Source organism: Pan troglodytes, chromosome 4 (assembly GCF_028858775.2).
Source record: "Pan troglodytes isolate AG18354 chromosome 4, NHGRI_mPanTro3-v2.0_pri, whole genome shotgun sequence".
NCBI lineage: Eukaryota > Metazoa > Chordata > Mammalia > Primates > Hominidae > Pan > Pan troglodytes.
In genome coordinates, this window is record NC_072402.2 from 12496913 (window position 1) to 12522047 (window position 25135).

A 25135-nucleotide genomic window follows, 5' to 3' on the forward strand; every position below is an offset into this window, starting at 1 on the left:
AAAGGAGCCAACGTAAAGCTCAGGCCATGGCTTCACAGCGTACAAGCCCCAAGTGTTGTCAGCTTCCATATGGTGTTGAGCCTGCCAGTGCACACAAGTCAAGAATTGGGATTTGGGAACCTCCAACTAGATTTCAGATGATGTATAGAAATGCCTGGATGTCCAGGCAGCAGTTTGCTACAGAGGCAGGGCTCTCATGGAGAACCTCTACTCGGGCAGTGCAGAAGGGAAATGTGGGGTCGGAGGCCCCATACAGAGTCCCTACTGAGGCACTGCCTCGTGGAGCTGTGAGAAGAGGGCCACCATCCTCTAGACCCCAGAATGGTAGATCCACTGATGGCTTGCACCACACACCTCGAAAAGCCACAGACACTCAAAGTAAGCCTGGGAAAGCAGCCAGGAGGGAGGCTGTACCCTGCAAAGCCACAGGTGTGGAGCTGCCCAAGACCATAGGAACCCATTTCTTGTATCAACATGACCTGGATGTGAGACATGGAGTCAAAGGAGATCATTTTGGAGCTTTAACATTTGACTGCCCTGCTGGATTTTGGACTTGCATAGGGACTGTAACCCCTTTGTTTTGACAAATTTCTCCCATTAGGAATGGCTGTACTTACCCAATGCCTGTACCAACATTGTATCTAGGAAGTAACTAACTTGCATTTCATCTTACAGGCTCACAGGCAGAAGGGACCTGCCTTGCCTCAGATGAGACTTTGAACTGTGGACTTTCGACTTGATCCTGAAATGTGTTAAGACTTCAGGGGACTGTTGGGAAGGCATGATTAGTTTTGAAATGTGAGGACATGAGATTTGGGAGGGGCCAGGGGCAGAATGATATGGTTTGATTGTGTCACCACCCAACAATCATCTTGAATTCCCATGTGTTCTGGGAGGGACCCTGTGGGAGGTAATTGAATCATGGGGGCAAGTCTTTCCCGTGCTGTTTTCAGGACAGTTAATAAGTCTCATGAGATCTGATGGTTTTTAAAAGGGGATTTTCCCTGTACAACCTCTCCCTTTGCCTGCTGCCATCTATGTAAGATGGGACTTGTTCCTCCTTTCCTTCTGCCATGTTTATTAAGCCTCACCAGCCATGTGGAACTGTAAGTCCATTAAACCCTTTTTCTTGTATAAATTACCCAGTCTCAAGTATGTCTTTATCAGCAGTGTGAAAACGGACTAGTACGGACTCCACGCAGATCTCCCAGAGGAAGGCATTGGGAGGCGAGAGGAAGCAGACCCTGGGCTGAAAATGGAGGAAGCTGGGAACCCTGCAAGGAGCTGCAGAGCACCCGGACTCCTTACGCACCTCCAGCAACTCCTAGGTAAGGAGTGAGTTAAACAGACCTGATGTGGCCCACTCTTTCTACAGACCTCTGGAATCTTCAATGTAGAAAAATCTATTTTTAAAATATATACTTGCAAATGACAATTGAAAATTAAAATAAAACAATACCATTTATACCACCAAAGCATGAAATATATAGGGTTAAGTGTAATAAAATATATTTGAAGTTTATTCTGTGAAAATTATAAGACAATAATGCAAGAAATTAAAGGAGAGTATGTTTGTGTGTGTGTGTTTATGTGTGTCTGCTGGGTTGGAAGACTCAACATGGTTAAGTTGTAGATTCTTTCCAAACTGTTGATCTTGAAATTCAACACAATCCTAATAAAAATTCCGGCATATATTTATGTAGAAATTAACAAGTTGATATTATATTTTTGTGCCAAATTGAGGGACCTAGAATAGTATTAACAGAAAAAAAAAAAAGCTTGAAAAAGAAAAACAAAGCTGGAGGACTTATACTGCCTCAATCAAGACCCAATATGAAGCTAGAGTAATCAAGACAGTATCTTTTTGACATAAAAACAGACATATAGAATGAGGAGGAAAAAAGAGTTGCCAGGCGCGGTGGCTCATGCCTGTAATCCCAGCACTTTAGGAGGCTGAGCCGGGTAGATCACGAGGTCAGGAGATCGAGACCATCCTGGCTAACACGGTGAAACCCCGTCTCTACTAAAAATACAAAAAATTAGCCAGGTGTGCTGGCGGGTGCCTGTAGTCCCAGCTACTCGGGAGGCTGAGGCAGGAGAATGGCGTGAACCTGGAGGCGGAGCTTGCAGTGAGCCGAGATTGCGCCACTGCACTCCAGCCAGGGCAACAGAGGGAGACTCTGTATCAAAAAAAAAAAAAAAAGAGTTCAGAAATATTTCCCCCTCATAAATGAGAGCCACTGATTTTTGACAAATGTATTAATGTAATTCACTGGAGATAGAAAAGTCTTCCTAACAACTGATGGTAAAACAACTGGACATATTTTTGTATATAAGCATGAAAAGAACCTCATATCACTTCCAAAAACTTCAAATTAATCATAGATCTAATGTAAAAGTTAATATGTACGAGTTCTAGAAGACAATGTAAGAGTTAGGCAAAGATTTCATATATATGATGCAAAAGGGAGGCATCAAAGAAAAAATATAAAAACAAAACTTCATTAAAATACAAAAGCTCTGGCCGGGCACAGTGGCTTATGCCTGTAATCCCAGCACTTTGGGAGGCCTAGACAGGTGGATCATGAGGTCAAGAGATCGAGACCATCCTGGCTAACATGGTGAAACCCCGTCTCCACTAAAAAATACAAAAAATTAGCCGGGCATGGTGGCAGGCGCCTGTAGTCATAGCTACTTGGGAGGCTGAGGCAGAAGAATGGCGTGAACCTGGAGGCGGAGCTTGCAGTGAGCTGAGATCGTGCCACTGCACTCCAGCCCAGGCAACAGAGCGAGATTCCATCTCACAAAAAAAAGAAAGAAAAAAAAACGAAAGCTCTGTTCTTTGAAATATATTGTCAAGAAAATGAAAAGACAAGGCACAGTCTGGGAGAAGATATCTCCAAAGCACTTATCTAATAAAAGACCTGTATCCAGGAGCTAGGAAAAAAACAAAAAATAAACAAACAAAAACCCTTACTACTCTAAGAAACAGAACAACCCAACTAAAAAATTGGCAAAAGGTGTTAAAAAATACTTCACCAAAGAAGAGAGACAGTTAGAAAATACAACATAAAAAGATATTCAACATCAATGGCTGTTTGGGATTCTCTCCCAAAGCAAAACCAGAATGAAATGCTACTACCCACCTACTAAAATGGATAAAATAAAACTACATTCCAGGCTGGACGTGGTATTTCATGCCTGTAATCCCAGCACTTTGTGAGGCCAAGGCAGGCGAATCACTTGAGCCCACGAGTTCAAGACCAGCTTGAGCAATATGGTGAAACATTATCTCTACAAAAAATAGGAAAATTAGTGGGTCATGGTGGTGTATGCCTGTAGTTCCTGCTACTCAGGAGGCTGAGGCAGGAGGACTGCTTGAGCCCAGAAGGTCAAGGCTGCTGTGAGCGGTGATGGTGCCACTGCACTCCAGCCTGGGCAACAGAGTGAGACCCTGTCTCTAAATAAATAAACACAGGAAAGAAAAAAAATTATATATATTCCACACAGTGCTACACAGAGCTGACAAAGTTGTGGAGAAAGTAGAACCCTTATACCTGGAATCTTGGAAATGGAAAAGTGGATGGCAATTCTGTAAGAGTTTGGTGTTTTTAAAAAGCTAAGCATGCAATTAAGAATATCTATTCCATTCCTAGGCATTTACCTGAGAAACAAAAACATGTTTGACATTTTAAGCATATGTTTGTAGCAAATTTATTCATAATAACTAATGACTGAAAACAATGTCAAAGTCCATTAACTGGAGAGTGGATAAACAAATTGTGATAAAGCCACAATGAATACTACTCAGTATTTTTTTAATGTACTGTGATGTATGATACAACATAGTTTAACCTCAATTCCATTATGCTGAGTGAAAAAAGCCAGACACAAAAGACTATGTATAGCATGATTCTATTTATATGACATTCGGAAAAAGGCAAAATTACAGGGACAGAAGTCAGATGGGGTCGCCAGGGCAGGGAGGGTACAGGTGGTGACTACAGTGGGGAAGGAGGGAGCTTGCAGGGATGATGAAACTATTTTGTTTTTTTTTTTTGTTTGTTTTGAGACAGAGTCTTGCTCTGTCATCTAGGCTGCAGTGCAATGGCACGATCTCAGCTCACTGCAACCTCTGCCTCCCAGGTTGAAGCGATTCTCCTGCCTCAGCCTCCCGAGTAGCTGGGATTACAGGCACCCACCACTACTCCCGGCTAATTTTTGTATTTTTAGTAGAGATAGGGTTTCATCAGGTTGGCCAGGCTGGTCTTGAACTCCTAACTTCAGGTGATCCACCCTCCTCAGTCTCCCAAAGTCCTGGGATTATAGGCGTGAGCCACCGTGCCTGACTGGAACTGTTTTCTATCTCCCTTTTGGCTGCAGTCACATGATAGTACACATTTTGTCAAACTTCACTGAATGCTAAACCAAAACAATTGAGCCTTATAGTATGTATATTATACATCAAATCCTGAATATATCCTGAAACAAAATTGAATTAAAAAATGTTAATCATATGACTGAGATCAAAAGGCCTAAGTCCACCAAAAAATAATCCTTTGTGGGAGAGGTAGGTGAGACCTAGGGGAGGGAATGGGGTAGTTTGCCTTCTGAAGGAGTAGATTGTAGTAAAGTGCTAAGGAAAACAGAACCTTGGGGAAATAAAATAAAAGCACACAGCCAATAAAAAAGGGCTTGCATTCTTAATAACTGCACCATCAAATGCTCATAAAAATATTAATACATCCCCCATGGTAAACGTATACATGTAAAAATAAATGCAAAGTAACATCATAGCACCTTACCCTCTCTTCCTCTACCCATTTATCCAAGACAGCTGTAACCAGCTGGTATCTACAGATCTTTTCTATGCATTCGAATTTTTCTTCCCCAGATAACATAACATGCCAAAACAAGTAATTGAACAATGTTGATTCTGAATATAAATACAAAAAAGTCTTCCTCACCAAAAAATGTTAAGTATGTGAGGGTGATGAATATGTTAATTAACTTGAATTAGTCATTCCATAATATATACATGTAACAAAACATCATGGTGCACCCCATAATATGCATGTTTTATTTGTCAAATTAAAAAAATTAAATACCTATATAAATAAATAAGGTGCTTTCAAAGTACTCAGTAAAACTGAATACACAAACACCTATATTCTGCAGGATCTTGGGTTGAATATCATTGTGAATATATCTTTTATTGCATCATAGAATAATAAATTCTGACTCCTACACTGAAGAAACTAGAACTACAAACAAAAGTAGCACCCACTTCCGAATCTCCTGATTCACAGGTCTTTGAATTTGCCCCCTTTCAACATGATATCCCTCATAGAAAACATAGGACTAAAGAATATTTAAAAGTGGATGGAGCCGGGTACAGTGGCTCCTGCCTGTAATCATAGCCCTTTGGGAGTCCAGAGCAGGAAGATCATTTGAGTCTGGGAGTTTGAGCAGCCTGGCCAACATGGCAAAAATCCCATCTCTACAAAAAATACAAAAATAAGCCAGGCATGCTGGCACGTGTCTGTAGTCCAGCTACTCAGAAGGCTGAGATGGGAGGATCACCTAAGCCTGGGAGGTGGAGGCTGCGGTAAGCCATGATCACACCACTGCACTCCAGCCTGAGCAACAGACTGCAACTATCTCCAAGAATAAAAATAAAGTGGATGAATGACGAAAGGAAGAAAACAATTTTTTTATACTGTTGGATTTGATTTTATCATTTTTGAGGATTTCTGCATCTATACTAATGAGGAGTATTGGCCTGTAGCCTTATTTTCTTCTATTGTTTTTGTCTGAGTTGGTATCAGGGTAATGTGGCCTCATAAAATGAGTTGGGAAATATTTCCTTCCTTCTGTTTTCTGCACAAAAGCATACACTATGCAGGATTTTGTTATTTCATCTTTAAATATTTTGTAGAATTCACTTCACCGGGAAACCATCTAGGCCTTTCTTTCTTTTTTTCTTTTCTGGAAGGTTTTAAATTATGAGTTCAATTTCCTTAATAGCTATAGAATTATTCAGGTTACCCATTTAATGTTAGTGTTGGTAGTTTGTGTTTCTTGAGGATTTTTTCCATCTCATCTAAAGTGTCAAATATGTATATACAATTGTACATAGTATTCCCTTACTATCGTTTTAGTAGCTGCTTAGTATGTAACGATATTCCCAGTTTTGTTGCTAGTGTCGGTAACCTGTGTCTTCTCTCTCTTCTTTGTCAGTCTTGTTAGAAGACTGTCAATTTTATTGATCATTCCAATGATCCAGCTCTTTGTTCACTGATTTTCTGCAATATTTGTCTCTCTTTAATTCCATTGATTTCTACTATTATCTTTCTTCTGTCCTTCTTTCTGTTTGTTTTGGTTTCATTTCCCATCCCTCTTTTCTTTTTTTTCCTAGAGTCTTTAGCTGGGAGATTAGATTACTGTTTAGGACCTGTCCCCTTTTTTAATGCATGCATTTAGTGCTATACATTCCCCTTTCAGCACTGCTCTGCTTATGTCCCCAAATTTTTGATACAATGCATTTTAATTTTCATTCACTTGAATGTGCTTTTTAAGTTTCCTTTGAGAATTCCTCTTTGAGCCATGAATAATTTAGAAGTGTGTTGTTTAGTTTCCAAATGTTGGGAGATATCATCCCCCTTTAAATCAACAAATCACCACTCCATGTTGGTTGGGCCACGTCAAGAACAGAGCAAAATGTTTCATCAATGGAACATGTTTTTATATATAATTTATAAAGTACAACATAAAAAAGCATTGGAGACTAGAAGAGAGTGCTAAAATGATCATGATTTCCCTAGATTCTAAGAGAAAACTATAGAAATGTGGAGAATATGCTTATCTGAGAAAACTTGAGAATTAGAGAACCACATACTACTCTTTGACAGTGACTAGCTAATCAGTAGGCATGGTAGGGAAGACGTGAGCACATGATCCTTCTGTAACACATTAGCTCCACTTTCATGACACTATGACTGGTTCTGCAAAGTCTCATTCTGCTTTCATTTTTAAAATTAGATAATACCACTAAAAGGAGCCAAACTACCAAAAAAAAAAAGATTCCATTAGCCAAACAGACAATTTAAAGTTCAAGCAAAGAAATGAAGTACCCATAAATTCTCTACTTTGAAAAAGGAAATACATCATCTCTTATCATGTGCTGATTAGAACCAAGAAAAAAAAAACTCTACTTTGCTAAAAATTCCATAAAAGCACAAAATTCTTTTAAAGTAGCCTATTTCTTTGCTACTCTGTATTTAGCTTTACCAAAGGTAGGTATATTGGCAATGAAAATATGTGAGACAGAAATTACAATCACAAGAGAGCTGACAAATGACCTATGCTGCCTCTGCTCCTGTTATTTCAGGGGGATGGGATGAAAGAAATCCAAGGAGAAAATATCCACTTTTACCAGTGGTCCAAGGCAAAAGCTCCAAGCAGGGCCGCTCTGGGAAAGGTGGTCAGCAGCAGTAAAGGGAATTGCCATAGAGCCTAACTACTAGGATATGAGAACAGAAGGGAATGTAGTTTCAAAGAATAATCAGGGAATCAGTCGTGGATCTGCTACTTGTTGTTTTCTGACTTTGGTTCAACCACCACAATTCTCAGGGTGACCACTTCTCTAGCTCTGAAGTACACAGGAGAGAACACATGTCCATTAAAGTCCCCTTCCAGATGAAAAATATTATGATTCCAATATTTACTAGACATCTACCTCAAAGGACTTGAAAAAATCTGGTGAATGGAGGGAAAGAATAAAGCACTGAATCAAAACAATGAGATCAGATCTTCACTTTACATTTTATGATCTGTGTGGCTTCAGAAAGTCATTGGAAGTATATGAAGTCTATCTTGTTCAACGTGGATGATTGTTTGAAAAATAAATGTGATGATGTGAATTAAAATGCTCTGTAAATTGTAAATATACAATGGGACATTATTGCCAGTGGTCAAGATTTGAAGAACAGAACTGGTAAGGGCTTGTGAGCCAAGGGCAGGGAAGACTAGTCATCATAAGAGAAGGCAATCTTGAATCTCCATTTGTAGCTGGACAATCACACCACTGCCCTAGCTACTGGGTTTTAAGAAGATGGATCTGCAAACATTTCTAATCTAAATTTAACAGTATGAGTATCTTTAGGAACAAATCAGATCCTCTGGACAAAAGGTTTGAAGGTTTTGTTTGTTTGTTTGTTTTCTTTCTTTGTTTTCCCAGCTCAAAGACTTGTGAATCTGTTTTTTCTTTTGAAAAAAACAAAGGTTTTTTTCCGGCTCCAAGACTCCTGAGTGTACTATAGAGGGAGATGATAATGTGCACAAGTTTGGGTCACTAATATCTACAAAGTAGTTGGTTATTGAAACTCTAGGTCATTTTTGGAGAAGAAATCAATTCTGAAAACAATCAAATGTATATATTTTTGCTCTTATTAATTTCCAGGCCCTTTACTTGTCTCCATCACAGTAGCCATGACTCCATGACAAGCTCTCATTACCTTCAGCATGGGGCATCACCAGGCCCATAGAATTGGATTCCCTGACTCCAGTCTTGTGCTCTGCCAGGACAATCAATTTTACACAAGCTTCTGTTCTAGGAACACCAAACATTTTTTTGCACTTTGTATCCTAACATTCCCTTCCTAGAAAACATGCCCTTCCCAACATCTCAAGGGACTCTGAGATGTTTCTCTCACCTTCTCAGGGAATTTCCTAATTCTCCACATTCAGGCCTTTTGTTTCCACCAAACTTCAGAATTCCTGAGATGAATCTTTACACCTTGTGGAGTTCCTTTCCTCCCAGCTCTGCATTTTTAGATTACCTTAGCTGTCCTTTAAAAATTTCAAACACACCAGGCACATTTATTTTGAACTTTCTCTGCCAGATGTGAAGTAAGTATGTTCCAGAGTAGTGGTTCCCAAACTTTGGGCAATCTGACAAAAATACAGAGGTTCAGGCTGTCTCCTTAAATGAATCCCAGCCTTTTTATGACTTATTAGCTCTCCAAGTAAGGACAGGGATAGACATGGACGTTGCTGGGGTTTGAGGTAATAGGATTCAGCTGTGACAGATTCAGTTTCAAGTAGCTGACTACTTAAAGTTCTACATTTTAGAATGAAGGTCAGGCCCTGCATCAGTTTCACCCAACTTATGACTCCTCCCTCAAGCCTATCCTGAATTTCTGAGATATTCTTTGCTAGAGTATGATACTATCATCATTAAATATTACATTGCATCAATTTAAGAGATATATTTTTTCACATTTCAATGTCTTTGATATTGTGTCATATCCTAAAATCTATGACATCTTAAAATTATTTGTCAGCATCTTTTCTTCCACATTAGCACCTAATATAATGGTGCTCCTTACAATCAAGTTTTCTTAGATTTGGTGAAAAACAACAGCAAAGACATCAAGAAAAGAAAATTCTACTCTAACTCAAAGTTAGAAGAAGTAACCCAACAGCTCAATAAATACTGTGGAAATAAAGTGGTAGAATGATGTAATATTATATGATTTATCGAATTCAGGCTAGCATGCTTAAATATGAAAATTTCGAGGAGGAATTTGTCATCTGCACAATTTTGTAAAAATTCAGAGGAGTCTAGCTCTCTCCTTAAATGAATCTTAGCCTTTTTATGATTTATTAGCTGTCCAAGTAAGGACAGTGGTACAGATGGACATTTGAAAAGTATTGCTGGGATCTGGGGTCATACGATTGGTGATCTAGTATCTAATTACCCAGAGAACTGAAGCATATTCCATCGAATAGCCAATTTGGTCTGCTAGGGACCAATAAAGCATGGGGCATGGACCACATCTCAGTTCTTAACTGTCTATTGACTTGTGGGTCATCAAACTTAGGTTCATCCTGAGAACACTTCAAAAACAGAGGTGTCTATATCTGTGTAACAAACTACCCCAGATTTAGTGGCATGAAACAATGACAATTTTTTTTTAAACTATTGCTGTCTATCATGGCTCCAGGGATTACCTGGACTTAACTAAGTGGATTTCACTCGGGGACTTCCATATGGATGTTTTAATGCAAAATCATGAGTGGCTGGGGCTAGAGACAGCCCACATGTTTGATGCCTGGGTGGGAAGACACAAACAGCTGGGAGCTGAAACAGAGGGACACCTTGGGCGCCTCTCCCAATCTCCATGTGGCCTGTTTATGAGGTCTCTACAAGACACTAGCTTCACAGTAGTCCTATCTCTTATATGCAGGTTCTTGGCTCCAAAAGTGAGTGTCTCCAGAAAGAGAGAGAGACAGAGAGATAGAGATAGGTAGAGAGAGAGGGAGAGAGAGCATGTACCTGTGAAAATTGTGTAGCTCTTCGTGACCTAGCCTAGGCAAGCGTGAGTCTGCTGCATCCTATTTGCTAGAATTGAGTCATTAAGCCTGTCTACAGTCAAGAGAAAGATAACTGAACTTACGGATATGTTTTAAAACCACCATAAAGAGACATCTTAAATGTTAGTGATCATTCTCTGAATCCAAAATTCAAGTCTTGCATTTTAAATAATCTGAAAGTTAATCAACACAAAATCTTTTTTCATTCTTAAAAAAATTATAAAAGCTACTGCAATATATTCATTAGGAAAAAAAATTGTAACTACATCTGAGTGGTCTGCTGAGTCAAAGAGAACTCTAAGCAACCTATAAACATAGAAAAACCCACACACAACCTATAAAAATAGAAAAACCCACCCACCAAAATCCATGATGCCTGTCTTTCCAAAACACAAACTGGATCAACACAAAATCGCTCATCAAAGATGCTTAAAGTAGCATAAATAATGTTTCTTTGTCAAACATTAATTGTTAACTACTATGTATTGAAGATAATTTTTAAAGTACATTATAAAAGAACTTGTGTCCCTTAAAATTACTTCTCTCAGGTTAGTGGCTGATTTTATTTCTTATCTATGAACTGCACCCAGAGAGATGGGAAACCTAGAGGTCTGAATAATCAAGATGATAAATATCTTCTATGGTTTTGTATTTTTCAAAGAAATAAATATTAAATGGGAAGATGCCCATTGTTTGTGATTTTGACTCAACTTTTAAAACTTGCACATTTTGATCTGAATGCTACAAACTGGACCCACCAAAATAACTCGTATCACTTCATGCTATTTAAGAATCATGAGTGTTTACGTGTAGGAATCCATGCTGTTTAGAGTAAAATAAAGTCTCCAGAATCAGCATTCTGGCACTTATTTTCAATGTAATGCAGGCACAGTGGGAAACTGTAGGTTTAACAGAAGGAAATACTGGTAATTAATGTATTAAATTTTAAAATAAGAAATACCCAAAAATCTGACTGCCCATGTATCTATACATTCAAGTAATTTGGAAAATCCACTTTTTAATGGGCATATCTACCCTATCAGGCAGCCACTGACAAACTTGAAATGGGTAACATAAAATATCTAAAATATTTTTATGTTGATAAAACTACTATAACAAACTATGGCAAACACCATGCTGAATGCCAGGAATACATTTTCATTGAATTCTCACCAGAAACCTATAAGGTCAATAATATTCTATTTTAGATCTGAGACAACTACTGTATTAATTACCCAATTTTATATAAATGATTCAAGGAATCATTTGAACTCCTTACAATAAACAACGATGAACAAAAAAAAGTAAGGTAACTTTCCAAAGTGCAATCTTTACCCTCTTGTTTCACACTAATCCATTTTAGAGACACTTTTATTTCTCATGCCAGCCCCTTGTTGAATTTCAGCATTGCTACTAGCCTTATAAGATGTCTAAAGATCAGCATTTAATCTCAGAACAAGAACCAAAAACACAAACAAAAAATTAATGAGCCATCACCCCCACCCCTACCCCATAAGTCATTACAGTTAAATAATTATCAAAACTTGGAATATGGATCACTGTGTTTAGGTCATAAGTTGACTAAGTCTGTAAAAAATGCCTTCTAATCACATACTCTTTGCCAGGCAATGGGAGAAAACTGTTAAAACAAAATTATGGAACTTTTATTTAGATTGAAGTTGAGAGAGACAAAATACAAATAACAAAATAGATATAATAGACATACCACAATAACAGCTAGTGGTGAGAAAGAGAAATGAAGCAGGCCAGGAGATGGAAAGAGCGGGCTCTCTGGGGTGGTGACATTTCAGCAGGGGTGACATTATAGCTTCTCTAGACAAATCACATAACCTCTGTATGTCCATATTTCCTGATCTGTAAAATGAGGAACTGGACTATAATGACATTTAATGGACCTCCAAGCCTTGAAGTTCTATGACCCTGAGCCCTTCCATTCACAAGAAAGCCTCCCAAAGAAGAGTTTGCTCTAATAGCTCATCTAGTATCCATCCAATTCCAATGGAACCAACAGTATCAATCAATCGCACTCCCTTATGAATAGTACCTTTCACCCCTAGAGGTGAAGGTCTGCTCTCTTCTTTTTAATCTGATAAAGCTTTCTGGTAAATATTGCAATGCAAGAGAAACAATATTTCTAAGCATCAGCAAGGAATGTGGCAGGATTCCACACTGGCTGATCTTGTAGACTAGACAGGGCAAGAAATGTAATTTGCTGAATTATTTACCGCACAAATTCTCACAACCTTAAAAAAAAAAATCAGTGAATCAGTTTCAATGCAGAGAACCCAGTCCCCTTTTTTCTCTGAAATGAAGGATAGTATTATGTAAATAGTGTCAGGATGTAGGGATCACTTAAGGGGAGGCAGCAATTCTGAAAACACAGATTAAAGAACAAAGATGCACATTGACATCTCAAGCTCTGCTTGATGGGCTGAATATAGTAAGACGTACCAGTAACACAAGCAAATTCTATACTAGGGTTTAGAAAACCAAAGTGCAAGAATAATATGGAAAGCCAAATCTTGGTAGCAACATATACTGGACAAAATCTCCTTAGATATGGGCCGGGCGCAGTGGCTCACGCCTGTAATCCCAGCACACTGGGAGGCTGAGGCGGGCGGATCGTGAGGTCAGGAGATCGAGACCATCCTGGCTAACATGATGAAACCCCATCTCTACTAAAAATACAAAAAATTAGCCGGGCACGGTGGCGGGCGCCTGTAGTCCCAGCTACTCAGGAGGCTGAGGCAGGAGAACCTCGTGAACCCGGGAGGCGGAGCTTGCAGTGAACGGAGATGGTGCCACTGCACTCCAGCCTGGGTGACAGAGACAGACTCGGTCTCAGGAAAAAAAAAAAAAAAAGTAAACTGTCTCTTTTATAATTTTTATACTGAAAATGTCAAAATAATATGTTGGTGTGTTGGTTTAACTCAAACACATTATTAACTTTAATTTCACCTGTTTCTATTTGCATTTTTTCATGTGGCTACTAGAAATTTCAACTTGCTTATGTGGCAAACATTTTATTTCTCCTGGCAATGCCGCTTTAGAGACAATCAGGAACAGGTACAGTAGTTTTTTTCAAACATGTGAAGCGCTGTTGTATAGAAGAAACATTAACTTGGCTCAGTCTAGAAACAAGAATTAGAACCCTGCTTTAATATTGCTCCATCAGCAAAGGCAGGTAACAAGTCTTTCTTTCCCAACAATGCCCAGAAGGGAATGTCATCACTCTGACAGATCCATCATTGAATAGGACACTCATGAAAAAGTTGCACTTCTTATCTTACTAAAAAACGTGAAAATATGGCGATAAAAATAAAACAAGAAAACCAAACTACCTATCAAAAAGCACTGTCTCATTAGTAGTTCCCAATGCACTCTCCTTTTGCCTCCAGAGAATAATTACATAAATCATTTTATTTTCTCTTTAGAGAATGATAGGTGGACACCCAGGCAGGCAAGAACATCATCAGAGGGACTGACATTCAGGTTTGCAAATGAACATTTTTCTGAAGATGCCACCTACTTTTGTTAAACTTCCTCATGGATACATTACAGATCATCTACTGGAAGAAATATTTGCTGTCTTGAGACTGTCAGGATTCCCAGACAGCCTGTATCATCAGTATCACAGGAGGAAAAAATAAATAATTTGTAAAACCACCCTGTGTCCATAAACCTGATCTCAACAAAGTAGCAAGACTGTCAACAGAGTTTAGCAAAAAATGTCTATCTCACCACTATGATATTTGAGATAATACTCAAGAAAATATCTTACCTTTATTACAAGTTAAAGCTACAATAATGCGGCTTATATTTCACTAGTTCTACATAGTTCACCTTCTAAATGTGTATTAGAAATGTTGAATAATTATTTATGATCCTAGGAAATTGACTCTTTGACTCTATTTGGATCAATAAAATCAGAAAAAAACTCATTTTGTTTTCCAGGGGTGGTTTGTTTGATTTTCTTTAACAGAACCAGGTTTTTAAAGGAAAAATAAAAGATTATATTGTTTGTACTAGCACAGAAAATCTTAACAATGGTTTGATAGACCTTCAAATTATAAAATATCAGTAGCCCAAAGTGTTTCAAACACTGCTGTCTTTAAGAAAACAATTTAGATTCAAAAGAATTCAGTCTGAGTCCCAGTTGTCATCAAGCTCAATCTGTTTATGAGATTTTAGTTTACTCATCATTTACTGAGGGCATTGGCTGTTATACTGATTCCTCCAGCTTTAACTTCCCATATTCCACATTTCTATGTAAATAGAAGAGAAAAATCACTTCCCATTTAACTAACTAAAGCCCATGCATATTTATTTTAATAAAATAGGTGTTACTTAGGGATGAACATCTTTACAGAAACTTTTAACACAGGTTTCTAAGAAGTCTGTGTAATAGCTGCCTGAAGACCTTTTAAAGTTCATAGAGAGATCTAACGTGAGTGCATTGTAAATATCTTGAAGGGATGGATAGCCTGAAATACACACACACACACACACACACATATGCGCGCGCGCACACACACACACACACACATACACACTGCTTGCCGGATTTTGAAGACTAATAATGCAACCTCTGAAGCCAAATTAGGATTCAGATTTGTAGATTCCCATTAAAATGAAAGCAATCATCAGTTATACTTACTTCATTCCATTCTGAAAATTGGAAAATATTTTATAGCATAAAATAGCTCTGGCATTAGTTTTACAAAAAGTTACACAGAAGTTCTGGCATATCCCAGAACTCTAATTATAAAACTAATGAATTCAGGGAGCACCTGTTGTTTAATTTGAACCCTTTTATAGGTACCATGTATATTCTGTGCCAGCATTTTGATGAACTGATTTTTTAAAATCTCAATAAAGCTCATTTTTCTAATCAATCACTGTATTTGCCTGGCAAGCTACTTTCTTCCTAGTAAATTCCATATATACTAAGTCACATTAATATTGTTAATCAACCTTCAGAGGAAGTGTCTGAGTTGAATTTGGTTGTCCTGAGGTTGGCTATACATAAAGGTAGGAAGGTGAAGATCAGGGAGTTAGCCTCTTAACTGACTGGCGGAGGGGGGCAGGGGGTCAGGGAGCCATCATTTTCATGAACAGGAGCTAGCATGTGACTCTAACTGGAGTCCCTTACTGTATCGTGGCAAGAAACCTGACTCTCCAGTGGCTACTAGCCGAGGACGCATAAGGAAGCCACAGCTATGTTAGGACAGCAGCTTCAACGTGGAAATCAGGTTTCTACCACCTACTTTTAGGAAGTGAAATAGCCAGGACCTGAATGCTTGTCTTAGCATCATTTTGAATGTGATCTGCCAGTCAGCTTTATAAAATCAGGGTCTAAACGTCTTGTTTTCTTTTTTTATTAACTGCTATATCACTCGCCCCCAGCACAGTACTTTAATAACTATTTTTAAATGAAAAAGTAAATCTCATCTACTCCATGGTGGCTGATATGGACTATATTATGTCCTCCCAAAAATCATAGCATCATAACCCCCAGTACCTCAGAATATGACCTTATTTGGAAACAGAGGCATCGCAGATGTAATAAGATGAGGTCATACTGGAGTAGGGTAGGCTTCTAGTCCAATATGACTAGTGTCCTTAAGAAAAGGAGCACCACATGAAGATGAAAACAGAGCTTGGAGTGAAGTCACAAAAGCAAAGAAACAGAAAAGGTTGCTAGGGAACTACCAGAAACCTGGAAGAACAGACTCTCCCTCACAGCCTTTTAAAGAGACACCTTGGTCTTTGACTTCCATCTCCAAAACTATGTTTTTATTAATTAATCCACTCAGTTTGCGATGCTTTGTTACAGAAGGGCTAGCAGGCTAATACAATCGTCAAGACGATCTATGGCTTGAAATTACACACAAGTCATGGAAAGTTTAAATCTGAATAAAATCAGTAAGATATCAAGGCTAAGAAAGGATTTTTTCAAGGGATGTGTAGCACTATACTTAATGTTTGAGTCCGTGATAAATTGTGACTAGTCTATATTTAGAAAAGCATAAATGCCTAAAATAAATCAAGACATCTAAAATGTAACCCCCGTGAGAAAGAGAAACTTTGATTTGTACTTTGACACATCCCTGGAACATAAATCACAGCCTAGCACATTATGGCCACAAACCATAATGATTTTTAAATGAATGAATGGCTAATACAGAGAATAATTATTCCAAATATAGGAGCGAATTGGTGAACTTGCTTAATGAAACATTAAAAACTCAAAATCCAAACCAGAAATAGGTATAAAAAGAAATTTTTTTACCTATTTCTATTTGGACAATTGTGTCATTGTTTTATTAAGTGAATGTCAGTCAATAAAAACAGAAATATTAATGGAAAAATTAGAAATATGGCATATGGGCTGTCAGTTCGAGAAAAATGCAAGTACAATAAAATTTTCAAATTTCAACAAACTATCAATCTTTGGCTTCATACTGTACAGATGGCAAAGGTGCTGTGTTTTTAAGCATCAATTAGAAGTAACTGTATATCCACATATAGAAGAATGAAACCAGACCCCTATCTCTCACCATATACAAAAATCAACTCTAAATAGATGAAAGACTTAAATGTAAGACCCAAAACTGTGAAATTAGTTGAAGAAATCATAGTGGATCAATGCTTCATGAATTTCAACTGGACAATAACTTTTTGTAATAAGATCTCCAAAGCAGAGAAAATAAAAGCAAAAATAGACTAATGGGATTACATCAAACTCAAAAGCTTCTGAACAGCAAAGTAAACAATAAAGTGAAGAGACACCCTACAGAACAGGAGAAAGTATCTGCAAAATATGCATCTGACAAGGGGCTGATATCCAGAACTTATAAGGAACTCAAACAATTCAATAGCAAAAATAAGCAAATAATCTGATTTTAAAATGGGCAAAAGACCCAAATAGACATTTCTCAAAAGAAGATATGAAAATGGTTAATAGACATCCAAAAAAAATCAACATCACTAATCGACAGATAAATGCAAATCAAAATCACAATGAGGTATCACCTAACCCCAGTTAGAATGGCTATTATCAGAAAGACAAAAAGTAAATGCTGGGAAGAATGCAGAGAAAGCAAACTCAGTACATTGTTGGTAGGAATGTAAATTAGTTCAGCTATTACAGAAAACAGTATGAAGGTTCCTCAAAAAATTAAAAATATAACTACGGTTTGATCTAGCAGTCTCATTACTGGGTGTATATCCAAAGGAAATAAAATCAGTATGTCAAAGACTTTATATATATATATATATATATATATATATATATATATATATATATATGCACACCCATGTTTACTACAGCAGTATTCACAATAGCCAAGATATAGAAATCGATCTAAAAGTCATCTACAAATGAATGGATAAAGAAAATGTGATATACACATATACACATAATGGAATACTATTCAGCCATAAAACTGAATGAAATCCTGTTATTTGCAGCAACACAGATGAGTCTGGAGGACATTATGTTAAGTGAACTAATCTAGGTACAATAAAACAAATATGGCGTCATGTCACTCATTTGTACAATCTAAATAAGCAGGCTTCATAGAAGTAGAGAGTAGAATAGTGGTTACCAGAGGCTGGGAAGGAGGAGGAGGAGGCAGGTAATAGGAGAGGTTGGTCAGTAGTTATAAAATTACAGTTAGGAAGAATAAGTGTTGTGTTCTGTTGCACAGTAGGGTGACCACAGCAAGTAACAATGTAGTATATATTTCGAAATAGCTAGAAGATTTTGAATGTTGTCACCATAAAGAAGTGATAAATGTAAAAGTGTTGAATGCGATAATTACCCTGCTTTGTTCATTATACTATGTAAACATGCATTGAGACATCACATTATACCCCATGAATATGTATAATTACATGTCAATTATAAATTTTAAAAAACTAAATTTAAAAAGAAATTAACTATGTGAAACAATGTGGAAACAGATACTGAAATTTTTAAATAAGCATAATTATGACAACATATCTACAGATATTTTCATTAATGAATTACTTGTGAATTACATTGTCAAGTGTCAAATAGAAAAATCTTTCAATAACAATGGCAATTATGTTAAAAACTGGACGGCGTTTAGAATTATGTTAAAAAGTTATTTAATGCTTATTTTAATATATTTTAAAATATCAATGAGAATCCTAAATTCCTATAGTAACAATTTTCTATACTTCTACACATAATTTTCATAGATTTTTCTCCCTTGCAAGGCAAAAGTTTGCCCTCTATTCTTTAAACTTTAATTTCTTTTATTCAACAATATTAAAATATTTACCAAATTACTTCCTTGTGTTTAAACATTGTTACATTTTATGGGGAAAAAATTATAACCTGGTCTAAAAAAGTACATCTTTCAAGAAAAATAATGATAAAGACATCCAGTTTCAAATTATTTTTATTATAGTTAGGCATGGACAAATACAACTAGGCTAGAAGTCCTTAAGTTTACAGAAACTACACACTTATAAAATGTAAAATTATAAAATAAATGTAAAAAGTATAAAATAAATAAAATTCAAAATAACAACATTAATATAGTGTGTTTGATGTTGTAGCATGGGAAAATTAATTACTACCCATAACGTGAATTTGGGACTGACTGGTAATGGTGTAGATCTTTTGAAATTTGGTGTGTCACAGAATGACTCAATTTTCCCCCTACCTTATTTACACAATGGCAATGTTTACTTCCTAAGGACATGTTGGCCTTCACTTTGCACAAACCCTTCATGAATGTCCTAAGCCTACATCATGCCATGCTCCACACTGTTAGTTCAGGCTATGTCTTCCACACCCAGAGCTTCTCGTAGAGAGCTTCCATACACATAGCTCTGAGGGAGGCATATGGTATACGTGGATCGTGTATCATGTGAGTCAAATCCTGACCCAAACCTCCTAGGTCAGAATATTTCTTTCTCTTGTCCAGGATGATTCCCATGAGATCCAGGCTAGATCAGGCAGAGTGAATCCTTAACAGTCTCTTGGAACCATCAGGAAAAAGTACATTCTTCCTATGGTTGCTCAACAACTAACATATAAACTTGGAGCTCCCATTGACATATTGACACTACTTATAAAGAGCCTGCTAAAGATGAAGGTAGTAAAGAAGAAAGCAGAACTAATAGACAGTGTGTTGGTCCATTTTCAGGGTACTAATAAAGACATACCCGAGACTAGGTAATTTATAAAGAAAAAAAGGTTTAATGGACTCACAGTTCCACATGGTTAGGGAGGGCTCACAATCATGGCAGACGACAAAAGGCACATCTTACAACGCAGCAGGCAAGAGAGAGAAAGAACCAAGTGAAAGGGGTTTCCCCTTATAAAACCATCAGATCTCATGAGACTTACTACCATGAGAACAGTATAGGGGAAACTGCCCCCATGATTCAATTATCTCCCACCAGGTCCCTCCCACAACATGTGGGAATTATGGGAGCTACAATTCAAGATGAGATTTGGGTAGGGACACAGCCATATCAGACAGAAAGAGAAAAAAATGAGCCACGATCAGTAGAACGTGGGGACAGAGCAAACCTCTAGCATTTTTACTTATGAGAGTCTGTAAATTCCACATTTCCTATTACTCCAGGTTAAGTTCATTTTCCATGGTTTGCAAAGGGAGTCCCAACTAATCAGGAAACTCCCACTGGCTGTCAGTGATATGCCCAGAATAAAGAACTGGTCCATCTGGTGGTACGGTTTAGGTAGTGAGCACACTGCCGTTGACTGGAAAAGTAGGTATTCACTATCTGTTAACAAAGTGGCTGTTAAACTCCTCTCTATGTATCTCAGACCACAAGCTGGAGGGTTTGAGAACTTGATGAAGTGTCCCGGATGATTCTCATGGCCTTTTGTAAATTTCTCCAAAGAACAGGCAGTCTTACACTTAGACTGGCACAGTGAGAAACAGAGAAAAGAAAATAAATATCTGACCACACTGGCACATTCTGCCCATGGCCAGGAACCCAGAATGGCTGAGTAGGAAAATCACGAGCCTTGTAGGGTTGAAAGCCAAATCTAGTCCAAGGCTCAGACCTCCTTTTCCAGCAATCTTCCATAAGATAGGAGGTTTAAAATACACCCAGCACTCCACTGACGGGTGCAGCAAACGACCATTGCATGTGTATACCTATGTAACAAACCTGCACGTTCTGCACATGTATCCCAAAACTTAAAGTATAATAAAAAAATAGAATAATAATAAATAAAATTACAATAAAAAAGTACACCCAGAGGCTGAGGGGTAGGGATATAGGTGGTAGATGAGCTGAGATGCTAATACAGAGCTCTCATGTATTCTCTAAGTCCAAAGGCACATGAACACCATCGTGGAAAGACGTTTCACTCCACTCCACCCAAAACTCCATGGAAATGAGAAATACAAGTGAAAAAAGTAGCCTACAATTTTGTGACAAATTAAAAATGATGAACATATTTTGTTTCGTAAAGACAAATATATTCCCTAGATATGAAATTCCAAGGTAATAGGTAATAAAGTAGCTACTAACAATCAACTTCTCATTGATATAGAAAGTATGGACTTATCTGCATTTATTCCAAATATATAGCTTTATTTCCTTTGTGAATACTAGTAGTAATTCTACTATACATTTTTAATAAATTATTAAATTGGCAGGAGACATTGTATCGGGGAATGAGAAAAAAGGCAATTATGATTAATAAAAAATATTTCTTAAAAAATAATGGGAATTCTTTTCTTCATTTACTTTCAAATCCATTCTGCTACTGAGCTACAAAAGATAATAACACCCAGAGTGCCGATCCAAAATCACAGCATTCACTCACACATATTTCCATCTCATTAATGAAAAACAAAAGTTTCTATTTGAAGCACATTTTGTACTATCCAATATAAACTTCCCTGTAGTTTGAACATACTATTAATTTATACAGTAAATAAATATCTGAAGCTTCCACATTTACTGTGATAGGAAACTTTATGTGTCTACTTGGCTAAGGTATCGTGCCCACCTGTTTGGTCAAGCACATGTTTAGATATTGCTGTGAAGGTGTTTGTGAATTTGATTAATAGTTACAATCAGCTAACTTTAAGTAAAGCAGATCACCAGCCATCATGTTGTGGGCCTCATCCAATCAGCTAAAGAACTTAAGAGAAAAGACGGAGGTCCCCCAAAATCAGAATTCTCCTCAAGACTACAACATAAATACCCTGTTTGAGTTCCCGGCCTACTGGCCTGTCTCGCAGATTTCAGACTTTATACTGCAGCATCACCCCTCCCTGAATTTCCTGCCTGTCAGCTCACCCCACAGATTTTGGATTTTCCAGTCCCCATAGCTATATGAGCCAATTCCTTAAAATAATATGCATATTATCTCTCTAATACATGCGTGTGTGTGCGTATGTGGGTGTGAGTGTATATGTGTTCTGTTTCCCTTGAATGAACTTCTCTTATTAGAATAACATTTAAATGCCCCCAAAAAGATCTTGGCTGAAACTCTACCTTTCAGGAGAAGAAAGGTCTTTACTCTGCATGATTGAAAGAAGTGGTACAGAGCCTGTTTTCTCAGCCCTAGTTATTTCCTAGAGGAATTTGCTGACTTCACTCTGTGGCCTGAGGGGAACTGGTCTCACCCATGTCCAGTCCACAGGAGCAGCTGGCTTTATGCAGCTTTGTTCATTAACACAGGGCCTGTTTGGAAATCCTACTTTTCAAGTCATTAAACCACGCCTACCCAGGACTTCTTCACAGAAGTGCTGGATTCTGCCTGTAGTACTGAGTCACAGGCAATCATGTTTGTATTTTGGAGAGTTTGCTTGGCCTGTGTGCTGCTGCCAAGTCTCCACATTGGCAATGGCCAATTCCATTTGTGATTTTGGTAAACACAGTATGTTTCATAAGGTACTGATGGTAAAAGTAAATCCAAAATTCTAAGCTTTGATTTTCAAAATCCTGGCCAGAACCAGCTATTTATATTTTAATCAGCAGTTAGGGCAGAGGGTAGCTAAATGCAGTCGATGCTTTCTAGAAAAGGCAAATAAAAGATTTTGAATATAATTTCTAGTCATTCAGTCATGGTATACATTCTCCTCCTACCTCAAGTCAGCGACAAGCTTCCCTTCACCTTCTATCTCCTGTTTCCTGTTACACATTTACAATTAACTTACGTCTCTTAACCACGCCACCTCTTTAGTGGCACCCAACGGCATTCATTGTTTCTTCCCCCTTGTTCCTACCTTTCAGACTCTTCAGCTTCCATCTGATATCTCCCAGCACCCACTGTAGGCCATGGTATCACACTCAGCCCCAAGAATGCCACAGGAATGTCACCCAGAGACTGACCTCAAAATGCTCACAGTAAAGCCATTCATTATAACCAAAGGTGATTATTCAAAGTCTGAAAGAGATTTTTTTTAAGTGCATTCTTAAAATTAGAAAAAAAAATCCACAATCCTTGCTTAATTAATTATAGATGAAACTCGGTCAGCACAATGACAAATCACTATATTCCTACCTTGACCCTAAGTGATGGTCTAATGGCAGTAAGGAACAAATGGCAAGAATCAAGAGAGAACTGAGAAAGATACTGTGAGAAAACTGGAGTAAACATAACATTTGGCGGCACTTGTATGTGCACAGCATGATGTGAAGGAAATGCCAACTGTGACAGTATCACTGACCAAAGAAATAGGTACCAGTCAGGGTGATCCAAACAGTATCCAGTTCAGAAATACACATCTCATGAAAAGATACTGTATACTTACATTGAAAACCTCTAAGTTTCTGTTTACATGCAGTGGGAAACAGTCTCCTAGATCCTGGAATTACACTGACTGACCCTTTAGAAACAGAAGCAAGCAGACAAGAAATGTAATAGAGCAACAAAATATATGTATTTGAATTACTTGTTCATAGAAGACCCAATTAATTATTCAGCAAAAAGAAAAGAGGCAGCTGGAAATGAACAATAGGAAACCAATTTGATAATGGGTTTGCCCTTATGTGTGCACTTTACCAGCTGAAAGGTCCAACTAATCACTCTTTCTCTCTCCTTTGACTGTCTTTTACTTTGCTGTTTCTCTGTGTCTCTCTTTTGATGTTTTTCTCTCTTTCTTTTCAAACCTCTTCCAAATAAAAGAATCACATTCAAACCTCGGGAGATTAATCAAAACCTGTCAAAATTGGAAAACACATAAATCTCTGGGAAGAATCTACTTAATTGGAGATTGCTTCCCAACTTCTCACCAGGTCTCTTGTGCTAGGGAAAACTCACTCTTTTTCTCTCATCACTCCACCAAAACTGCTTTGGTCAGGCTCCCCAAGGACCATCCTCTTTCTAAAGCTGTGGACAATTTTTAGGCCTTCTTTCCTTTACCTTCCTGCAGCATTTGACAGGTGCAGGCACAGCCAAGCTCTTCCTGGGTCTTTGTGTTTGGCTTCATGAACAGCATTCTCTGCACGTTTCCTTCCTACTTCACTGGCCACTTCTCCCTCTTCTGTTGTCTCCCCCTCTCCCTGGCATCCCAATCATGCTCACACCAGGGCTCAGTGGTCTTACCACCTCCTCTTTATTTACATTCACTTTCTTGGAGATCTCATCCAGTCTGGTGACTTTAAATATCACACCTACATTGATGAATCTCAAGTCACTGCCCACACCTGGACCTTGACTCCTAGATCCACCTGCCTACTGATCCACTGCCACTTAGATCCACTGACAGCTGGGTGCCCCACAGGCCTTGGTGAACTTGAAACTCATCTCGAGTTGCTCCACCTCTCAGACCTGCCCCACTCACTTTCTTCTCCTTCTCATTTGGTGCCAATTGCATCCCTACAGTTTCTGAGGCCGAAAATCTTGGGAGTCACTCTTAACTCAGCCTTTTCTCTCCCATTATACACCTAATCCACCAGGTAACTCCGTTGATTCTACCTTCTGGATAGGTACAGCGTTTAGTCACTCTTGCCACCTCCATTGTTCTCTCCTCCTCGTCTGAGCCGCCATCATGAGTCACTTGGATTGACAACATCATCTCTGAACTGGTCTCTCCGTGTCCACCACTGCTGTCCTGCAGTCTGTTCTCTACAGGTTCATCAGACTGATCCAAGTCTATGTCAGATCACATCACTTCTTGGCTCAAAAGCGTCTATGATAAACAAGGCCCTGGAAAACCTGGCTGAGCATTCGTTCTCCTAAGTATCCTCCCACTATTCTCCTTCCAGCCACACTGTCCTCCTTGTTGTTCCCAAAGCACATTCAGCACACTGCCACGGGTGGCCCGTTGTGCTCACTGCTCTCTGGGCCTGGACCCACCTTTTCAAAGCCAGGGTCATGGCTAACTCCCTCACCTCCTTTACTTGTCAGTTCTACATAAGTATCCAACATAAAAGTTCAACTGCATTACTTTTGCCTGGAATCCTTTCTCCCCAACATTTCTCCACTTTTATTTTGTTTTCCATGGCACTTATCAACATCTAACATACAATTTACTCATTTCTGTTTGCTGTTATTGTCACCCTCCCAAACAGCTGGGCACCGAATCCTAGCCAAGCAGACACTTAAAATTACCTAACACAGTAAATGTGGAAGCTTCTGATATTTATTTACTTTATAAATTAATAGTATGTTTGAACTACAGGGAAGTTTATATTTGTTCTGTGATATATTCCAAGAATCTAGAAGAGTGCCTGGCTCAAAGAAAGAGCACAGTAAACACTT

The 25135-nt window shown here is 38.2% G+C and overlaps 1 protein-coding gene across 5 annotated transcripts in view; it reads right to left on the bottom strand.

The window, feature by feature from the left end:
• The window catches only part of CTNND2 (catenin delta 2), a 933574-nt gene that overhangs the window by 858191 nt on the left and 50248 nt on the right, over nucleotides 1-25135 (bottom strand). Inside the window, exon 1 of one of the 5 annotated variants that reach the window (XM_063811091.1) lies at nucleotides 15920-16065. The exons of the other annotated variants lie outside the window; for them this stretch is intronic. The gene's annotated coding sequence lies outside the window, so the exon portion shown is untranslated. Of the gene's footprint in view, nucleotides 1-15919; nucleotides 16066-25135 lie in introns of those variants that run through there. 5 annotated transcript variants of the gene reach the window in all.